Below are 24081 nucleotides of genomic sequence, written 5' to 3'. Positions count from 1 at the left end.
TCCCCCATCGCTAAACACGTTATTCAACATTGTAATTTCTCAAAGTATATAAATACATACGGAAATGTTTATGTTTTTTTCAATGCATAAAAAAAATGTCTTCAATGCCCCGATTTATATAATAACTTTATAAAAATATGGCTTTCCTATAAATTTTTTGCAAATTTTTTATGAATTAAAAAAATGCATAGAATATATATTTCATATGTATTATATCTCTCTTATATATCTTATATATTTTTTTTAATTATGACAAAATAGAAATTTTTTCAAGTTCGCTTAAATGAGTCGTCAGAGATATATCTCTAGGCTGGGAAAGATACTGAAATGTTTTAGTACCCTTTTTGCAGCTCTCAATTAGTAATATAAAAAAGATATAATAAAAATTTCGTTATCGCCCTTAGATTTCCAGAATTTGATTAAAAACTGGGTAATAATGAGAATCTACGTGAACCGGTTTACCCCTTCGCTACTGAATTCTGTTCTTATGCTTCACAAAGATCGTAGATTATGCACTAAGGAACGAAAACAGTACATTAATTCTAATTCGTCTATAGATTACGGTAAGCATGTGGGGCAAAAAAACGTTTTCCACAACATGCGACTTTTCCTTGTGAAATTTCCAGGTAAAATCCCGAACATTTCACTTGATACTGACAAAATTTTTCATAGTTGATAAATTGTAATTTTTCCATTATTCTTTAAACCAGATCGTTTGTCCAATATTTTTATATATATATTTTTTTTTGAATTACTTGAAATGGAGAGAGACATTTTCAAAATGAAGAATAAGGGTAAAAAATTATGGGTAATTATAGGTATATTGTTATGGGCAATTATTATGTGTAAATAATAAACCAAAGGTTAAAAATTTCAATCGACCAGAAACTGGAATTAAATATATATTCAAGTATAACATGATCCAAATATATTACGCTTCAATCAATTAGAACAGTTAACTATAATTTGAAAATTCGCGGAATTCTCTGAGAAAGAGACGTTGAGATCATTTTACGATGCAATAGAATAATCGACTTTTCATTATCCTTTTCTGAATTATTCTCCGATTACTCCGACTGATAAAACTACAATTTAACCGGGAATCACTTGAAAACACACATTAAATTGACTGCAGAATAATTCATAAAATTATCAAGATGTTCTTCCGAGTGAATATGCAAGAGGAAAGACTAACATAATCATAAATGATTGCCTCAATCGATAATCTCAATGGCTTAGAGCGTGTAGAAGCCACAAGTTTCAATCCACCCACACCCATACTGCTAGTTCACTATTAAAGAAACAATAATATATAAAAAATAAAAATAAACAAATATCCTACTTGGCTGTCCACGGTTAATTTTGCTTCCCGGTCTGTTTGACACGCCTATTTACTTCCCAAATTTCCAAAAAAATATATACAACCAGTATCTCATGCTGAAATCTCTCCAGTGCATATGTTTTCTACCCAAAAATCGGAAGGTGTGACTCCTTTCTTTCTTTTCTTCTCCCCCTCTTTCTCCATTTGACTGTATTTCTAGGACCATTTATCATGGGGTACCTTTTGGAATGCCTTAAAACAAAAGGGAACAGTGTAGATTTTTTCTCTTCATGGGTTTTTTTCACCGGAGGGTACGTGGGAAGAGGGAGCTGGCGAAACGTGGGAGGTTGGGCATAACTAGAGAGAGAGAGAGTGATACAATGATTTTTTGGCTAGTGGGCGCGGGGCCCGAGAGAGTGAGTGGGAGAGGGAGCGGGTGTGTGAGAGGGAGAGGGAGCGGGAGAGGGACTGGATGAGGGAGAGGGAGGGGGCCAGGGCGAGGGAGGGGGAGAGGGATAGGGAGAGGGACAGGGTGAGGGAGGGGGAGAGGGAGAGGGAGAGGGATATAACCCGGAGAAGTTTACGCGCCGGCGCCGGCGCCCCCCGCAGCCGCAGACGCCCGCCGCGCGCGCATCAACCATAATACCCAACGAAAAGGACCCAGGGTTCATATCCCTCTTCTTAGAGGAACAGAGAGGGCAAACACCTCGGGATTTCTCCAACTATTTCACTCGGATCAACTATCACTGGCGCCTTCTACGTTTTGAGCTCGTCGTTCCTCGCTTTTTTCTGAGATACAAAAAATCGTTACAAAACATTCCCGAGACACCTGTCATACTTTGGGATTTTAATTATTGTTTTATGACTGAGAAATTTCGTTCCCCCCCCTTTTTTTTTTCTTTGTCGATGCGAGGGAGGACGAGACGTTGGAAGGAAATGTTTGGTCATTATCACTATGACTACTTAATTTCGGAGATTTCGTAAGACGAATGGCTCGGGAGAAAGTCACAGTTGAAGAAATGATTTATTGGAACAGTAAAAATCGTTTAGAATTCTTTCATTGATTTGTAATGGTTTTGAAGATTGATGTAATTTTAGGTTTAATGAGAACGTATTGGGGGTCATTGAGTACGAGTGAGAAATGTATTTATGCCATCGGTGCCCGTAATCACGCGATTCTAACCTCGCTTCGCTCGGTTAAATCGCGGATTCCGGGCGCAATGACATAAAATTTTGTATGAAACGCGTGCGTAATATATTTTTCTACTCGTGGGATTGTAAAACTCGCCTTCGGCTCGTGTTACAAACCTCCCACGAGTCAAAAAATATATTACGCACGTGTTGCATAATATACTATTTTAAAATTACATGAATAGTAAATGTAGTAATCCGAGGAGTAACCTAAGGAAATTTTCAGGATTTTTCAGAAATTTTCATCGGAAAACCGAGTGAAAATGGCATATTAGCAGAAGAGAGTAGATATCCTCAATTTTACTTAACGTTATGCAAATCCCACCCGGATCTTCTGGTGAAAATTACTCGACTGCCACTTTACCACACGATTAGTATTCATTAGGGGAATTGAAAAAATAAATTTTAATCACTGGAGAAATCACGGGCATCATTTGGGTGCTGCACTAAAAAAACAATTTTAGCGGCCAATAAAGTTTACCTTAGGGCCTTGAGGAAATTGTTCAGTTCACATGGAACATAGTTATTGAAAATGTGTAATATGTTAAATGAACACCATTCTAGTTGAGCTCAAATCTTTCTTTATTAGAGATTATTCCTAGGATGACACATCCACACTGTTCGAGCTTCGAAATTGGACTCCCAAAAGAAACAAAGATCGTAAAGACTTCGGCGACATGACCAAAAAGACCCAAAGGTCCTAAAAGGTCCCACTATTTTACCGATGGTTGGACTGAAAACCAAATTTCTAAACATTTGTAGACGCACTTCTCAGACTTTTCTATTTGAGATCAGAAACATTTCCTCTCATATAATTAATCTCCTCTCGAATAACAACATAACCACACTGTGGCATATAAAATTAATTTTTGTAATCATGAAATGGGAACTCCAACAATACTAATCATCATCAGGTTGACATAGTAATCATTATTATGTTGACATATTAGCGGACATCATATTCGCATAGTAATCGGTATTTGGTTGGCATATTGAGAGAGTATCAATTACTATGTTGCCATAGTATTCTCCCCTACGGACATGGTACTATCTACTATACTTCTACTATCTCATTGTCTCGATGAACTCAGTAACAACTCCTGAACCGTATTAATAGTACTAGTGTATTCTTCTCGCAGCGTGACAAAAAAATGTTCCACGCAATTCCATAGATGATAAATTTCACGCACACTGAGAAAAAAAATTATTTTTCCCAAAAATATTTTCTTCCCACCAGTAAATCTGGCGATCACTGTGTAAATACTCCCATAAAACTTACTAATGCCAAATATATTTTCTTGTGGTTAGTAAATACTCTTGTCTAAAGAAAATATTTTTCTCAGTGCAGATATGTGAGTAAATATAATTACCGGGTTGTTGGATAAAAATGAAGTAAAATAATGTTATAATATTGGAAAAATGTGTTAACCATGGAGTTGCAGCATCCAATGGTAATAATTCCCCCTGAAGTGACGTTTGTGGTAGCCCCAGCGGGGGTTGAATGTGTGAGTATATGTTTGATGGTCATTGCGATAGGGCTCGCGTGTGTATCCGGACGCCTCACGGAAACTCGTGGATTTAATTCTCCCTCGTACGAAAAGATATGCACCCCCTGTTACCCCTCACCTGGAAATTCAGGTAAGTGCACGTGCTACTGCATGCCACTGCCTTAGAATCGTAAAAGCAAAATACAGCCGCCAACTTTCTAGCGCTTAAAATAACGTAGAAACCGATGTATTTGACTTGTCTACCCCAGTGAAAAGTCTAACGCAGTCAGGGGAGGCATATATCTCCTATTTATTTGTTTTCTCGTCGAGGGATAAAGGACGCACATGGCAATTAAAAGTCGAGTTTGATTTGTCGCGCTGCGTGCGCTATAACATTATTTTACATCTTACAACAAAAGATATGCGTTTTGTATTTGTTGAGCTGTATAAACGCGACACCTGACACGCTGTTAACTCGCTCGTTCGCGCAAAATCGTATAAAAGATGGTCTTGAATGGCATCGTAAAAGTCCGCATAAAATACATCGAATATTCCGACTTTTATTGGATGTTTATTTTTTTCGTCTTGTCCATCGGTGCTTTGGGAATAAATTTCAAAATTCGAACACATTTTTAATCGCATCAACTCCATCTTTATGGTGGGTTAATTGATTGGTTACCAGCGACAATTTCTCGGAGTGATTATTTGTCGACTGTAAATTAAGTATTTCTTCAATTTTTATTAAACTCAGATAAATTGAGTTAGACGTTCAGATTACTGATGGAGCGATTCATACGATTAATTACTGGAAATTTCCGAGTGGTGCATTGAGTTGGAATTGTAAGATATGAGATTGAAAATTTTAGGCGTTCGTTTGATTTTTCAGTGAAATTGAGATTTTAAGGCTCAAGGTGAAATTAGCAATGAGTAGGACATTTGTTTCAGTAAATGTAATCTCTCTAGAGCGAATGAATTATTTTCCACATCGAAGAACGCCCGAAAATTTTATTGAAAATGCTTTTGATCTAATAAATCGACCATCATAATTAAATTCCTCCCGAGAACGCTCCTATTCAACGTTCAGCTCATATTATTTAAACATTTTTATAATTTTTTATAATAGATATACCTGGATGCTCAGTATTGCGTGTAATCGAATTTATGATGGAGTCCTTCATGAAAATTTTTATAAGGAATTTAGAACGTAATTTACGAGATTTCTGGTCTTGTAAATTATGAGTTTAGAAACGGAAATTACGACTTTTATGACGTAAATTACGCGATCGATCGCGTAAATTACGCGTTTTAAGTCGTAAAGTACAGGATGAAAATTCGTAATTCATGAGGGCGAAACCTGTATAATTCACGAGATGGGTCCTCGTAATTTACGAATTCGGAATCGCAATTTACACGATTGATCCCGCAATTTACGACATAAAAATCGCAATTTACGGTTGAGCAATTTTTTTCTAATTTGTTGATCAGAACCAGGCATTCAGTTATAAATGCACAAAATTATAGTTTATTCAACTGCTACGCGATTTTAACTACATTTGATTTCATTGAATTTTCCTGTTGACACAAATCGAGAATTTTGCAGTAACTGACCATTGGGTAATAGTTGCCGAATTGTTGAGGGATGTACCGTTTTATGTCACTCGGACCACCCTAACCTCATACTTTTATTGCCCTAGGGAGGTAAGTAGCTGCTTATCGCCTTTCTTTTTACATACCTCTTTTGGGCAATATAAAAATACTCGGTTAATCGGGCTTCCTAACTTAAAGTAATACCACACGATCTGAAATATGAATTTTCTGCCTGATGAAATACGTTGTCAAAATACTTTTCAACCCTTGTAGCATAAATGACTATTCCTGCTGCTCGTGTTGCCAATTAGTGGTTCAGTAACTATTACCTGATTATCGACTCGGATCAATCTTAGAATCTCAACTGAATAGTTAGGTAACTGTCACCGTTCGATTCAGTTGGTGCCATTTAACTGCGTAATTAGGTAATAGTTACTGGGCCTGTGTTAACGTTAACCTAATCCTTTTGTCGGGGTGATTAAAAGTGTCTAACAGCTGAATGAAATATAATTTGCTGCAGTTATGACTGAATACCCTCTTCTAATTAACAAATGGAAAAAAATGCTACAGTTGATGAAACGTCCAGTTGACATAAACTCTAACTCTTTTCCACTGTTCTGAAATGTCTTGAAATTGTTGTCTTGAAATTTCAGTCATGAATTCGTCTAAATTTCCAATTATATAGATTTGAATTCAATTTCAATTAAAAACGGTGAGTAAATTTCTCATTTGTCTTGGAAATTCGTAGAAATTGGAATTTTCATGTTAAATGATATTATATTTTTCAATGAAAGTTTGGATTTTCATGCTCATGACGAAAATTCATTATTCGAAACGAAATTCAGAGAAATCATTGCTTGAATTTAAATTAATGAAAAAAAAAAACTAAAATTAATTGCCAGATCATTACGTCAAACAGTTGACTGAGTCGTTAATGAAGAGTTTTACGGAAGTTTCATGTTACTTCGCTGTTATTAAAAATTCAAAATTCCAAATTTTTTAACTTGAAATTTCATATCTCATTTTCCAACAGTGTATAAGTGTAACATCAACAAAATTCTTATATCAATTTTCCATGACGATCTTCATCAAGCACCCTTATCAAAATTATCCTACCACTGCTGCTAGTTCCTCCATTCATATCCCCCTGGCAATTCCGATGCTTGATTTTATCACCATTGAAGAGGAGGGAGAAGACCCCTGAGGTCGTGATGTCTCCGGTCCTCCAATCGCGATGAGAAGTAGACGGGTTGGGATTGCCCCCCAATTGTGTGCCCCAGCCTGATCCTCCGGGTGAGGTGCACCAAAGAAAATGAATAGAATAAGGCGAAGATGCATCCACCGCGAGAAACAAAAATAAAAGAGAATATTAAAACAATGCGAAAAGAAGAGATAACGTCTTTGTGACAGGAGCTCTGTTGTTTTTGAGTCGCGGGTTTGGGCTGACCAGTCTCTCTCAATAAATAACCGTGGAGTCGAGAGGAGAACAGCCTTTGCGGTCCACGAGAACTCACAAGAGTGGGGAAGGGGGGCCTTCTGGGGCCCAGTGTCTTTTAAAAAAGATGGATGTATTTTCAGGCGCCGCCGCGTCACCCGGGCGAGCCCTGTCGGACTTCCAGTTGTGCGACACCTTGTGGCGCGCACCCAAAAACTCTAGATAATTGGGAGAAATGTGCATTTCAAACGTCATCTAATCGTTTGCCTTACCTCTTTTCCATCATTATTCATTTAAAATCGATTGAACCTGAACTTTCTAGGTACTCGTGCGTGTGGAATCTAGCAAGCGGAATTTTTTCAATTACTTGAAGGGTTTTTTGAGGTAAAGGGAAAATTTATGGGTAGTACCAGTTTTTATACCAGATTTAAGGAATTGTGGATTATTTTAAAGCTTCTTTTTTTACTTATTTGAAATCGGACACTTAACCGCAGAAATATAATAAATAATATACTTCATTTTAACCATATCTGATTTTATTCAGTTTTTCCGGTGATAATCATTTGTGGCAAATGAGCCTCTGGTAATAGTTGACGGAAGTCCCGAAGAAATAGGCTCATGCTAATTTTCTTATGGTCTATGAAGTTGGGTGGCTTTTAACACGTTTTGGATGTGTGGGCTATTTTTTCCTGGCCTATTTCTTCTGCCTACCTAGTTGAGGCCCTCTGTATTCTGCATCTTTGAGAACACTACCAACAATATCTTAAACTATATTACCTAATCATTTAGTTGGCTCAACCTTAATCTGCCAATGAAATCATTCGGTTACTATCATCGTTCGGTTCAGTTTCTATTATTTCAAAACGCCATTAGGTAATATTGTCACGGAATTTGTGTAACATTAACCGAATCCTTCCACACGGGGGTAAATATTCAGTAAAAATTGCCGAACAATTAATCGAAATTTCCAACGTGCAATGGTTTTCGGGTTGTTTCATAGGAACGGAAGAAAATAAATTGAACGGTTCTGTAATTTTTTATGTTCATTACTGAAAAAAAGTACCGAATCGTCATGATTTTATTCTAGTAAGTGTGGATGGACCACTAAAACATAATCGTATATTCACCATTCTAAATGTTTTTAATTGTAAATTTTTAATTTAAATGTCAATTATTGAATTTTCTGTAACTATCTCTCGAAAGTAGAACGCACAATCGAATTAATTTTATTTGACTGTATTCAACGATGAGACTTATACCTCAACCAAATTTTTCTAACTATCGAATTGTTGTCTTTAAAAAAAATTATAATCCGTGATGTTCCATTTTCTGGCATGAAATGGAATCCAAATTATATAAAATATTCATTCTCAAGTTCAAAGCAGATGATTTGAAGCAGAAACTGATAATTTCGCAGCTATTGTTTTCAATTATTGGTCATAAAAATTTAAACAAAAAAAATCGAGTCAATCGAGAAACCCGTAGATGTTGTAAATTTGAATTGTGAAGGAAAAACAACTGGGGATCGACAAACGCTCCTCAGAACAAGTGATTTTCCATTGAAATCTTCTCTGTCTGTAGATGTGACGTGTGCCCCATGAAATATGACTCTAACGCGGTATAACATTAGCATTTGAAAACAATTAACGGAGAATTGATTATGTCCCGTGAAATATTTCGTTCACCGGATCGGGGCGTTGCCTCCGCGAACGAGGACCCCGACCTCGCAGCCGCATGCGCTCGCCTCCTATTTATTTTTCATCCGTTTTCTTCACGAGAAAATTTATTGGAAAATATATTAATAACGTTTTAATGGATTCGATTATTGGACCTATTAGATCTTCAGTCATAAACTCGACAGTTTATTCCGAGATATTAAAAATGATGATGATTTTACGAAATGATTTTTATGATTTTACGTTGACTACTTAAAATTCTAATCGTCGGTGCAGAATATAGAATTAATAGAATCTTAATTGAGAATTTTGGAATTTTGTACATGAAGAATAATTGTTTTTTGTTCATTTTTCAATTAGAGGGGCTTCTTTTGTCGTATATATATGAAGATACCTGAGAGGTTTTTTTTTCCTCGTGTTCGTTTGGGTTATCTTCTTTGACTATCTCTTTCACGCGTATTATACCCCATGGAAAACAGTGGATTTTTTTACAAGAGAGAAAAAAGAACATGTGGGAGACGGAGTGGAGAACAAGCGATCCTGTCGTCCGGTTAACAGGATCAGGTTACCGTCTTTGAAGAAATATCTTCAGGTGAAAATTCCGGACAGACACGGGAACAGAAAACGATGGAAGGGTTGAGTTTTTTTAACGGGCCAATGCACTTGTCTCTATTTCAACATTTAATCTCTAATGGATCGGTATTTTTCGTCACATCTTCGGCTTTTCTAACGACTACAGATTGGGTCTTATTAAATTCTACATCAAATCGGTTCGGCGGTTCGATTCAGATGTTGATAGGCAATTTGGAATGCCGATATTTTGATTTCTATGAATTTTCTGATGATTTTGTCATGGAAATTTCAATAAATTTTGACGCGCACCGTATACTCTTTAGACTGTAGCAATAAATCAATGCTGATGAATATATCTCTATTTCTATATATTTTCTACAAATTTTTCGCAACGAGGAAGATAATTATCTTTGCTAAGGATTTATGTACTTGAGAGACGTATGTATTTTCATAAAAATTTTATTTCTCCGCATGATTTCGACCAGGTGTTAACAATAATAATCATTTTACCTTAGAGAATGGTTATGTTGGTTGTGACCTTATTCAAGTCTCGCAGGAATTATCATAATATTAAAGAATTCCGTCAATTTCTTCATCTGAGAAATAATGAATAAATAATTCGGTATTTTAAAAAATCAAGAATAATGAGTGAAGACTATCTGAGAACATACCGGAGAAATAATGTTTTGAACAGATACGTACTCATTTCAAGTAAATGAATCCCCGAGGCAGCAATTTCTGGTAAATAATTGCAAAATTAAGCCCGTAAAGTGATGATTTCGTTGTAGTTGTTTGGGGGTATCATTACGGAGTATGAGTAGTTGTGTATCAGGTCCCACAAGAAAAAAAGGGAAAGGAATATACAGTCCAGACGATTTATGCGAGCGAACCACATCGTCTGGACATTCCGTGGATTTACCTGCACAGCACTCTGGATATTCCATTGTTCGTTGTTGATTACTTAAAAATTCAATAGACAATAGAATCGGTTAAATCGGCATGGGAAAAGATATAATCCAAAAGGTATAACTGAGATATAGCTTTTCTCTACTGGAATTATATCCTAAGTATATTGAACTTATTTTTTTTTAATATCATTTTTTATATTTCATATTTCTACGAGTAGAAAACTGACGAACGCAAAGTGGAGATCTTATAAATGTTATTCGCATTTGCACTTTTTCATAATTTTGAGATTTTTATGTACTCTGTTGGAAAATTACTATTTTATATATTTTCTATTTTTATATTTCTATTTTTATTATTTTATATATATATTTTCTATTTTCATTATTTTTATATACTTTCTATTTTTAGATTTACATGGCGCTGCAAACCCAAAAAATTTGATAATTCATACAATCCCTTCTATAATTTTCAATCTAGTAAAAATTCAATTATATATTTTAACCCCTTTTTTTCATAATGAGTCTAGAAATCTATGCTTTTATTGAACAATTAATTAACTATCATTTAACATAAAAACATTCCAATTTCATCGAATTTTCATGATCATTGAGAAACTTATTGAACGTTTTGAATTGAAAGTTCATTCAAACTCATATAATTCAAACTGTAATGACACAGTGATTAAAATTACAAGAAATTCCTAACAGTTTAGGCACTTTCTGCTAATTTTATACTTAAAATAAATATAAAATATATTGAGCCAATACATCGCACATATTAAAATCGAATTCCCAAACTTTAATTAATAATAATGATAACACTAACAATAATAATAATAAATTTTGTTAGAAATTGTAAAAGAAATGGCATTTTGCAATTAGGCGTTATGCAAATTTTACTCAGATTTTCTGGTAAAAATTCTTGAATCAGCACTTCTCTACATGATTACGATTGGTAGGGTAATTATTATTCAATAAAATTTCTTTCCGCTTATATTATGAGGAGGGAAGATTAGCCTTATCGAACGCGTAGCCCCTTCCTCTAAATTATCATTCGCGAATAAATATTGAATTACTTGAAAATGCTCTTCCTTGTGACTATAATCAAGACTAGCCATGGAAAATGTTGAAATATGTAGATAAGACGCGATTTCAGGATGCGTGAGACTTCCTGCTGATGTTAAAAAGAATTGATTACAATCCTATTACTTCCAGTACATAATTCTTACAGTCTTCCAATTTCTTATTTATGTATAAAAAATACAGTCGAATTAATTGTTCATGTTTATCACACTTATAGCATGAGTGTTTGCACTCAGGAGAAACATTCTTCTGGGAGCTTAATGTATTTCTACCCAGGGAATTAATATGTAATCATGCATGAATTATGTTCCACAGTAATCTGAATATATTAATGATAGCAGCCATGGTTATAGTTACAGTTTACCATGTGCATCATTACTATATGTAATATGATAAGTACTTATAGGTCATTATACACCATTGGACAATAAAAAAATTAATATGAGTCATATAAACCACTCCTATTTTCTTAAACTTAAACTTTGGTAGCATTTATTACATGCGGATTCTGACGAAAGAATGTTCACTAATTATCTCCGCATACACGGAGAGAAATTTGTATGAAATATTCGTACCAGAATGACTTGAAAAATTACTGGATTGCGCAGTAACCGTGGAGCATTGCGACCTAACCTTGAATATTACGGTCCAGTCCAGTAAAATTTCCCGGCTTCAAAAACCTGAAATATTGTTAATAGTTATTCACTTTTTACTGCACTTCCAGTAAATTTTACTACACTTCCAGTAAAACTTTTATCTCCGTCACTGAAAAAGTAATGAGAAATCCAGTAAATTTTACTTTTTCTTTACTTTCATTAATTAATTACTGAAAAATTAAATTAAATTAAATTAAATTAATTTCATTACTTTTTCAGTGACAGAGATAATAATTTCACTGGATTTCCAGTAAATTTTACTGGAAGTCTAGTCAAATTTACTGGAAGTGCAGTAAAAAGTGAATATCTAGTACTAGTATTTCAGGTTTTTAGCAGTACATTTTAGAACATCGAATGAATTTCGGAGAAAATTGAGGATCAGTCCAGTAATTTTATTGTCCTGCGCAGTAAATATTCCGGAAAACTGCACTGATTTTCATGAATTACCCATGACTTTTCATCAAGGCAGTGCCATATCCCGCGTTGACTAATACGGGACCAGTAATTTTTCGTATATATTTCTCTCCATGTATGAAATGTGTTTGTTCTTTCGCTCGCGAACTGAACCTTTTTGTCTGAATTATAAACATAAATCTCAACAAAAAAATTCAATTGTGCAATTGAGGTTCCAGTACCTTGTGCCATAGTAATGGAACTACAATTGCACAGTGATAGAACAGATGGTAATAATTACATGGACATTTCTTTATTTTCCATAGGACGATGGGCTATAGTAATCACTACTATGATCCATGTCTATAGTAATATTAATTAATACTTGGTAGTATTTATAACATGTAGATTCGTGGTAAAAACTGTTGACTATTTAATTTTCTTCACGTGGGGAGGGTTTGCTCTTTTTTCTCCGAGTCAAAGATAAATCTCAACAGATGATATTATACTTGATTGACATATGTTTAATAGAAACGCAACTACACAAGGATGAAACGGGATAACATTAACTCATCCGGGAGTCGAAGGGGGCTGGTCGATTCACAACGGGTGGCCATTGTACACCCGATGGACCCCCGCGCATTCAACCGCACTCTACCTCCTCTACCTCTTTTCCTCTTTTTATTCAAGAGAAAAAGAGGGAGATGAGGGTGAAGAGGGAGAAGAGGGAGAAGAGGGAGTGAGTTCCCTCACTCAGTCGTAAAGTCAAACGTTGACACTGTAGCCCCGGGACACCACGCGCGTGACGCTTTTCGATTGAATATTTCTTTTTTTCTTTATTTTCATTCATTTCATATTCTTAGTTTTATCACGGTGTTATTATGTGGGAGGAATCTCATATATATATATTTCTTTTTTTTTTCATAAATGGATGATTCTTTTTCTTGTGGGAATTAAGGGGATCGTTAAGTGAAAAATATAATTTCTAATTTATTGATGGTCCTTGATTCCGGCGAATTATCGTTTATCACTGTCAGTGGGATGTAATCTGTCTTGAGATCTCGGGAGAAATTTAAAAAATTACAAATCGTATTTTAGGGTTTATCGATTGGTTGATCTCGCTCATATTTTTCTGCGAGATTTTGGGGTGGAGATGTGTTTGTTTTTACTGTGGGAAGATCTAAGTCTCAGGGTTAATGAGCGAGTGGACAACCGCGGGAGAGGATTCAAAGTATTTGGGTAATTGGCTTGATGCTTATCTTTTTCTCGGGAAAGTTCCGTTGGCTTATTCAGTATTTAATCGAACTGTAAAGCAATCTGTCATTGAGAGTTTTATGACAGGTCTTAATTAATTGTGTCTGGATGCGGTAGTTATTGTAAACAAATTGATTCGACTAATGAAAGTAATGAGACTAGTATAGCAATAGTACTCTATACTATTCCTTTCAAATATGATCTCATAATAATGCAGAATGTAAATAAAATAAATTGACGCTCTTAACAAAATAATTCACTGTTAAAACATTTATGAAAATTTGATGAAAATTAGATTGTTTATGATAACCGATAATTGATTTTTCAATAAAAGAATTTTCAATAAGAAATACAATTAAATTTTGTATACATTGCAAATTCAGGGAACTATTATTATTATATTAATTATTACATGCAAATGATCAATTGGATCAGAAAAAATTGGTAGCGATTGCAGCGAGAATTTGAGTGCAGCATATTGTGGTTTGGGAGCCAGAAATTCATCATGAAAATGTGAGAAATATTGTGACAGTGTCCCGCACCAGGTTCGTTAAATTCGCTCACTTTTTTATGATGGCATGAATTAGCAAGTCTAACGATCTAATCAGAGAGCGGCACGAGACGAGCGGTAAAATCACTATCAAGTCTGACACCGGTGATGATACAATGTCTTTAATCTCCACCGATTCGGATGAAAAAAAAATGCCCTTTTTTATTTAACCTTCGTGTACAAAGGCGGCAGCGCGTGCGAAGTATAGACACATGAGAGTAAATAAAATAGGGAAAAAAAAAAGCAAAATATGAGGGGGAGGATGAGGGAGAGAGAGATGGCGTTTGCGCGTCGGTCGGCAAAGATCAAGAGCAGGGGCCACGCCCCGAGACCGCCTTCTCTAATCATCGGCTCATTACTCATTAGGACTAATGAGCCACGCGCACTAGTCGATGCTGGCGTGTGCGTGATTTTCGAAAACAGCCCTTTCATATTCCGCGACACCTTATTTATGATTCCAGATGGCAATTTTCCATGGCAACTATATACCCGACAAAAATGTTCTTCCATCAACTATATACTTTATACTTACTTCCAATGAAAATATCATCAAGTCATCTATATTTTATTATGCTTGATTCGAGTATATTTCATTCCCAAGAGAATATCAACAACAATTAATTTTCCCACAATTTTACCATTTTCTACAAAAAATTACATAATGTGGACTCAATATTCTGAATATGTATGCAATACTTTTGAACCTTTCAAATTTCAAAATGGCTTCAATACTATACTACTATGAATGTAAGTCTAAGGCCAGGAATCTTAACCCCTAACTACGCCTATGATATATTGTTTTACTGGCGGTCGTATTTTTTTTTCGTAGATAATTACATTTTGGGAGAATAGTTCATTAACAGAGCAGAGTTATTCTGGAGTCTATGAATGGTAAAGTGAAGTTCAATTGGTGATGACTGAGCAAACAGAAGATGCTATAAATATCGTGAATTGTTGGAATTATATAACATCTCGAGTGGAAATCATGTCAGATGAGCCTAAGGTTTGATCACTTGATATGGCGGTGGTCAGTTTCATCTGATCAGGTGGAACTTGATAAGATACTGATCAGTCTTCGATTTACCCAACCTGAGCTGTGCTACTCTGATCAGGTTCTGATATGGTGAGCTTGATCTGAACCTGAGGTTCGTTCAGCTGTAATTATTCTGATTAAATTCGGATCACGTGGCCTTGAACTAAATTATTTAATTACCTTATTATTGTTATTATTATTAAAAGTATGACGGATGAAATTTTTATCGAGTAAATTTTCGTTTCTTAAATCAAGTATCTCCAATATACATCGTATAAACACAAGAATTCAATCAATAACAATAGATTCGGAAATTTATTATTTTTTTCCGCCTAAATCAGTGCATGCAATGCTGGCACTGGGTGGGGAGGAATCGTCAGTAAAAGTTACTGTTCCATTTGGTAATCGTGTAGTATTTTGGCCGTTTAGGGAGAAAGTTGAACCGTAGAGTACAATTCAAGATTTCATAAGTAAAATTATACACATGTTTAAATAATTTTGAGCAGACAGTAAATATATTTTACACTGAGACATAACTTTTATCAAGCAGTCGATAAAACATATTCACACATCTAGATAATGTTTATATAGCAGTCAGATAATTTTTTACGTAGAGCGAGGTAATTTTTACCGAGCCACACGAAGACGTTTTTCGGTACGGTAATTTCTACTGAACTTTTATCTCTGTGGGTCGTGTCAAATTCAAGAATGTATTTGTGAAGTTTGTAGAGTTTTCTGTTCATTTCCAGAGGAAAATGGGATGGAAATTTACAGTTCTGTTTAATTTTCCCACGAAATTCTAAAATTTCAGGGCCAACGTGTTCTGAAATTTCCGTGGCATTGTAACACGATACAAATTTCCCGAATTCGCCGCGGAAAATTCAGAGACAATTTTCCAACAGTGTAGTTTATCAATTCACTGTAGAAATTCATTTGATTATTTAACGTGATTCGATAGCGAAATATCATTAGTGTTGGATGACAAAAGGGTGCATATAGTCTCCCCTAGTGTCTGTACATGGTCATAAAACAAGCTATGAACATTGGTGCTCGTTGAAGCGACCACGTGTGACGAGAGCAGTGGAGTGTCCTTCGAAAAGAGAAAATATAAAAGGCGCCAGAAGCACACGTCTCGTTACATCCGTTACAACCGCCGGTCCGTAAAATTGGCGCCACCTGCCACCCCAACCCAAGGATCAACCCTCCTTGTGCTTTTACGTACGCATTTATCCACGATCCTCGATCCCCGAGATGATTCTAATGTAATCCTGACTCATCTGTCTTCGATTTTCATTCTGGACCATTTCAGAGGGTGTAATGATGCTTAAATTTTCCCATAAGTCTATAGTCAGACGAAATAATGGGAAATCAACAGATTATCATGAATTTTAATATTAGACAGGAAAAAATAACAACTCAGTATTTATACAGTTGTTTGATTGTAGTCACAAGTAGAAATTTTAGAAGGAATATGCAAAGAAATTTGAAAAATGTCCCTTTATTATGAATTGTTTATTGTGAGGAAAGTATTATTATTTTAATTAACTATCGCAAATTCCATATGGAGTCTTTTGTCGTTCGGTAAAAATTTTGTATGTTCCCCTCACGTAGATAACTGTCCAGTAAAATACTCTGACATTCGATTATTTCAATACATTTTTTTTCGTCGGTCATTTTTACCCCCGGCGAATTTTTTCGTCAGTTATTTTTATTATTTCAGATTCATGTCTACTATCTCAATTTAACTATGCATTTTTTCCTATCGCTATAATTCTCATCTCTGACATTAAAAAATCAAAAAAGCTTTGCTGTAATCCGAAAAGAGAAGATTACTTTCAACCTGTACTGTATTCACAAAGTCTTAAGCTCAAATAAATAAGGAATCATTACATTACTCGCCCTCACGAGGGTTGTCACATCATCCCCTCGAATTCTTGCTTCCCCCTGACCAAAAGCGAAAGAAAAGTCCATCGTATAATGTGATTGTTTCCGGACTAGTAATCACGTGAATCCTTCGGCGATGACTTCATCCCCCCACGCCCTCATCCCTTACTTTTCATTTCCTTTTTTTTTCATCTCTCAATTGACAAAACCTGGGAATAAGACCATCTGATCTGTCAACAGGCGGCTCACAACTCGAAAAGGGTAAAAAGAAAAGGTAAAAATACAGATCGGTAGAACAAAGGGTACGAGATAGCACGAGAGATCATTGTTCCCTGATTTGTTTGTTACCCCTTCTCCCCTTCCTTGCCCCCCTATTCATCGATTGTATACAAACTCAGAGTATTGTGTATTTCGATGAAACACTGCCCTCGAGGAAACCCGACAAACTCAATCTCCTCATCACTGCGAAAAAAAAAATATATGAACCAACGGATTAACCAGTAAAATCTTTTAATAGCATTGTTGGCATTTGAATAACACGAAATATGATACGAGAGATTGGGTTTTACCAAACCCTCGTGTATCCTCCGAAACCCTTGAGTATAGAATTACCCTCTGTCTGCTTTACACTATATTTTTCCCCTATAACCCATTCGGATTAATTGTCCCAAGACTAATACCAAATTGTGCCTCAAATTTCAACGGAAAATCATTGAATTTTTGGAAAATGAAAATATGTTGTGAACCCGTACGGAAAACGGGATAAGGTTGGCGGGGGTAATATAGAGATTTTTTTATTCAAAATAAATGATTATAAATAAAAGTTACAATGTTATCCAAAATATTGCAATGGAAAATTTATATATCATTGATACCGTAAATATTGAAAAATCAATTACTGGTCAATCTATTAATTGGCTAGATAGAAAAATTTATTTAATTAAGAATTGTACAATTTTTAATGGGTGTCCATATATCATCCGATTATTCTCTATGTATGTGAAATATCAGTTAATTATACATGCATATGTACTCTGGAAAAAATGCAATATGTTACATATTAGTCACATGATTATTAGCATGTATTTCCCATGAGGAAAGTTGACTTTGAATTCATTCTGATACGATAAAATCAATTCTGAGGATTATAAATAATATGAATAATGTGATTAATTGTATATTCAGGTTCCATACGTACGCTGAGAAAAAAATACTCATCGTAAATTAATTGATTCTCTACCGAATTAATTAAAGTAATTTAGTGTGCAGGAGTAAATTAACTTTATTGGACGCAAGTAAATAATTATTATTTTTATTTTATTATTATTATAAGTATTTTAATTTGAAATTTATTAATTTTTTTATAGTTAATGGATTTAGGTGGTAAAATTAATTATTCTCCCTTTATTTTGCACATTATTCGCAAATGATTCACAGATTAACATTTTTTTAATTCGTCAATTTATAATTTTCAATTTGCATTCAGATAAACTGTAAAATAAAAAAACCTTCCATTTTCAAGATTCATCCCTGAAATTGTAGTTTTTTTTTATTGTTTACAAAGTCACATTTTCTCTATTTATCTTGACGCTTATAATAACCTGAAAATTTTACAATTATTATTACAATACAAACACAATTATATACAATACGATTATTATTAATACAAACGAAAATTTTTTTAATTTGGTATTTCTTTACATTATTATGCATTAATATTTTTCTTATTTACGCGAAGAGAGAAATGAATCATGAATTGGCGTACTCTCCCCCAAAATTTGGATTAAATATCAGTTTCCAATAAAATTTACGGGAGGTAAAGAAAAAAAAAGTGCTCTGGCCGGTTGGAGAGTCAATTTTTCTTCTAATCTGAAGAAAAATTACAGGTGCCAGCGGTGTTACTACTAATTTCCTGGTGTGTTTTTTTTTCTGCTCTGGATGATAAGAATTAGCATGTTCCATACGTATGACTTGCGTCATACTCAGTCTCCTTAATTCTTCAGGACACTAAACCTCTCCGTAGCTAGTTTTCTTGAGTGTTCAGCACCAGAAATTGTCCGATGATTGCGCTAAACTAGTGCCTTGTTTTTCCTCCATGAACTTTAACGAAAAATAAAAAATTAACTCTTACAACACGTGCTACCAATTTTCCACGTCATTAAAAACTCACCTCAATAAATAATCTCACCCAAACCCAAAATTCAAAAAACATTGAAAACTTATATTTGCCTGTGAAATTTAAACGTGGAATTTTTAAAATTTTCATATTACACATCCAAAAAATTGGGCGACAAAATTCACAATGGACGTGCGATATTGTTCACGCGACAAAGAGAAATACAAACACCTTAGAGGTTAAAAATAAACATATCGTAAATTCTCAAGGAGTTTGAAAATTCAAAGTGCAGAGGCCCATGAACGAGGAAGGAATATCTTATCCCCGTTCACGGTTTACGCGCGCATTTTAATCTCGCGACAATAATTTATGGCGGAACAGAAATAAATATTTTATCAGTTCAGGTGAATTTTAAATTCCGCAGCAACTGCAGTTCTCACTACTCTATTAATACATTTCAAAATCATTATTCACATTTGTATTTCCTCAGTGAGTCCTACCCCCTCTCCGTCCCTTTTTTTTCATTCTGAATAAAATCTGTGTGAGGATGAAGAGTTCTGCCCTCAAAAATTTAGATATATTATTTTCAGATGATAATCACAAAAGTTAATTATTAAAATCTATTTAATTGTGGATAAAAATATTTATTGATCACATGTTTAGTTCCTGAAAACTTCAATATTTTGAAAAATATTTTGAAAAATAATATCATACAATCAGAATCGAAAATTGAGCATCAAATAAAGACTAATGTCTATAAGAATCCAAAAATTTATTCGACTAGTTATCAATCAACGAAAATATATTAATTACATTGTTTAAAACCGCAATATTATCGCAATGAAAAAAATTCAGTTATTGAATTAAAAATGTATATATTTACTTTTAGATCATTGTGATTTATTTATAAATGATATATCACACAGAATGACTTATTATGGAAATAATATCAAGATATAATTTGGTTTAGATTCTTCCAATAATTTCAATCCATCCGGAAGTATTTGGCAAATTCATTAGCAAAAGAACAATAACATGAGAACAATTTTAAAAGACAATACCCCACTGGTTTCCATTGAAATGATTAAATTCATCTGATATATAGAAGATGAAATTCATTTGGGAATCAAACGAAGGAAGAATCTGTGGTCCAGGGAGTGTATGGGTTTTTGTTGTGTTGTTTGGCAAAAGCTCTGGCATATTAATTTGGCCCCCGAGCCCGGTACGTCCGGTGGTCCCTGGCGTTATGTTGAGGGGCCCCTCAACCTCTCGTCGTAAACTCTTGGCTTTAACGGTCGAGGGCATTAGGGAATCGCGTGTAGATGTTTTACCGCACTCTCCCCCGCGCTCCTGGGTGCGCGTCACGATCCGTGTACACAGCCCTGTACACAAAACGACAAGTTATTTACTCCAAGAAAGAAGACCAAATAAAATCCTATAAGCCATCTTACATTACTCCCGCGACACTGGCTAGGGTATATACTTGTCTCTGTTGCATCGTCTCATCTCGTATAAAATAGATTCGGTGCTGCGGCCGTTTCTTTCAAGTTACGAACGTAAACACGCGATTTTGATTTTGGTTTTTGATTTTTATTTTTTTGGCTTTTTTGGGGGATAAAGAGGGAAAAATATTGTATTTACGTTCAATTACTCGAGTGAAAACTCAAATCCATTTTAATAATAATAACATGGAAGAGAGGGCACAAGGTTCATTGGTTTCACCTATCTGACAACCGAGTAGTCACATTAACGATAAGCCTCAGTTTTCACTCTGACAAAAATGACCGCAAACACACCATACACTTGCGACGAATGTGAATGTTTGTTTTGTTTCTTAAGGTATCAAGGGGGAAATAGTATATTTCGTAACAAGTGGAGAAAAGTGATTTTTAACGTGCTGGAGGTTTATAGTACGAATCGAAGGCGAATATTTACAATGTGCAAGAAAGTCACTCTTTACTCACTCTTTAGAAAAGTTACTTTTCGGCACATGGTGATGGAAAATATTGTATTTACATGCAAAAATTGCTGAGGGACTCAGCAAACAAAATTTGGAATTCGGAAGGTTACATCTGAGAGGATAAGAATGGATTTTTCGGAAAGAGAAATTAATATTTCAATGATTATTGTTTTTTGGTGGACCTAAACCATAATTTACCTTACATCATACCAATGGGGTTATTGATTTCATCAGTAGCGACAAGATTGTCGTGATCGCTAAGTTTCAGTTTTTTATCTAATGGAACATGGTGGGCAGATAAATAATTTAAACACAGTGGATTAAATACGTTAATTTTAGTTTATTAAAAATGGCACGAGGAAGAAATGTCTCTTCTCTATGTCCTACCTTAGCAAACTAAAAAGTGGTCAACGAGACCAAAAGAAAAATAGTCATCCCCAGTCCCTTTGCCACATGACCTCATTGCTTATGTTTATGTTTAGTCCTAACATCTTTCTTTATGTTGATTAATTTTTGAAATCATAGACTCATAAAAATCAATTCATAGAAGAGGCTATATTTCACCATTATCCTTACAAATATCGAAATTTACTTGACGAGGTTGGGATACGAACCCATTCCTCTGGGTAGTGTGCGTGGGTAACCCTCGACTGCCCTACCCATTACCATAATCTACCATATAATAGAATTTTATTATTTTAAATTCTATGTAAGTCACACAAGAGCCTTATCACTTGCTTCGCATATTCACCAACCCATATTTTACCTGACTTACGGTAATTATGATAGCACAAAGTATTATATGGATCAAGTCTATTAGAACTTCTCATGGAGAGACAAGTCCAATGAAAATTACATGAAAAAAAAAATGAAAACCGAAATAAAAATTTTAGGACATCAGGATTCGTGAAATCCCCGTTAAATTTTACAGTTTAAAAAAAAATTACGTGACTTTTTTGTATTTTTTTAGTGACAGAGCCGAAAATTTAGTGAATGTTATCGATTTTTATCTTATATTTTTATAAAAATTCACCGTAAATCATCCTCGCTTGCAGATTACGCGAAATGCTCCATAATCTTTTCCAATATTTCTCTCTGTACACCTCTCCTCGAAGTTTTCAATTGAATCTAGTTAGTAATAAACTTGAAAATTCTTGGTGCATTTTTTTTCACTTCTGGCGCGTATGATTAAACATTCAACTTCAATATTTCTTCATGTATTGGGATTATATTATATGCAGCCTACGTTTGCTTCCGGTCTCATTAAAAATATTTCTCGCTATCGACTCCTAATTAATCATGAGTAAACAAACTTATTTATGACGTTAATTAACCCGGAGAGGTATCACAAATTTTATCTTGATGTTGTATAATAGTGTATTTTACCAGAAAGCTTTCCATAAATTGGAGTAAAAATTACTTAACACTGAGGAAATAAAAAAAAATTGAGTTGTTTTTCCTGACCAAGAATACAAAAATTTCAAAAAGTCCTTCTCCGCAATTGAATTCCCGATTTCTTCTCATCAATTACAATTATTCCTACAGACTGGTTCTAAAATTAATTCCAATTGTAAATCATAGTTTTTCCAAGCCCCGATGAAAAAGTGGATTGAAAAAATGAAACCTAAAAAAGCGATAAAAGATGAGCACCGTAGGTGATAATTCACGCAAAAGGATGCATCCATCCAACGCCCCAGCTCCCTGTACACCACTCGAACTAAAATAGAGCGATGTTCTATGGGTGTTATTTTTTTTTTTATTCCTCTCTCACACAAATACGTTCCCACAATTTTCTATCTGCGGGCATCCCTTGGGGAAAAACTTGTCCGGATGACTGCTCGGTTTTTCCTGCTCAGCCATTGGGGGTTATATCCAGTGGATGAACGCGCCGAAACATAAATCTCTGTAACGCGAAAGCACAAGAGAGGGCGGATGATGGTTCCGCGCACGCCACCATCAACCACCCCCCAACCACCCCCACCTGGAACCAATCGAATTTCCATTCAACTCTGCATTAGGGTGGCGCACACGCACGCGACTACATTTGTCCCTCTTTCGTTGTGCTAAATTTCCCTTGCAATATGTAATTTTTTACTTCATCTCAGCTCATGTGATTTTACGGTGAACCTGAAGAAAAAATTCTCCACCCATGAAATGAGCTGTTCCACGGAAGCGGATTCTGAAAAAATCCCGCCCTGACAGAATAATTCGTTTATTATTATCGAATACGGATTGTTTAATCAAAAACAATTGGATAATCACTAATAGTTGACACGTTCAGTCTAATGATCATTTCGCAATAGTTGCTGGGGCATTAATTCACCGGAAGAACAGATTCTTCCTTCATGATTGATTATGATTTGCAATAATATTTGTAAATTAATGCACAAAAAACAATGAAATCAAGATCCATTAACGAACCCTTCATTTTTTATGAATGATTAAAAATTGCTTTTTCGACTAGACTCATTACTGCAGTGTCAGTTCCAATTCCACTGTTTCCTCGAAAAATAAAGTAAACTTTCTATCTCCACTCTAAATTCCACTTACCCCTTTCAAGGATCAATTAAGTAATGCTATTATCATGAATTTGTTGCCCCCCCCCCCCGCGCTGATTAAATTCCTACATTGAACGTCGCACTAGCAAAAGCTATAAAACGATTCGTGTCATTCATTCTTCATTCTCATCATTTATAATGCATCAACATTTTCCGATGACAAATGATTCCTTCCCCCCATAATCTCCTAAGTTCTTCGGAATGGAGCTCACTAGAGGGGACCACCTCGTTATTCTTAATTCTCCTTCAAAATTTCACTTATTTCCCGAATAGATGGATCTAAAATAAAATAATAAAAAATGAGCACAAATTTTTTTCGAATATCTCCTGTTAATTAAAAAAATGGAGATGATTAAACAGAAGCTGGAGTATTTCAGCAGTTGGGGGCGTTGAAAGGTGCACAAAGGCGTCAGAAA

At 34.9% G+C, this 24081-nt stretch overlaps 1 protein-coding gene across 4 annotated transcripts in view; it reads left to right on the top strand.

The window, feature by feature from the left end:
- rg (rugose) overlaps positions 1 to 24081 on the top strand; it is a 126531-nt gene that overhangs the window by 53849 nt on the left and 48601 nt on the right. The gene's annotated exons all lie outside the window — the stretch shown is intronic.

This window comes from Fopius arisanus, unplaced genomic scaffold (assembly GCF_000806365.1).
Source record: "Fopius arisanus strain USDA-PBARC FA_bdor unplaced genomic scaffold, ASM80636v1 scaffold00022, whole genome shotgun sequence".
Taxonomy (NCBI): Eukaryota; Metazoa; Arthropoda; class Insecta; order Hymenoptera; family Braconidae; genus Fopius; species Fopius arisanus.
The sequence above is the reverse complement of the archived record's forward strand: the minus strand, read 5'-3'. Positions and strand labels throughout refer to the sequence as shown.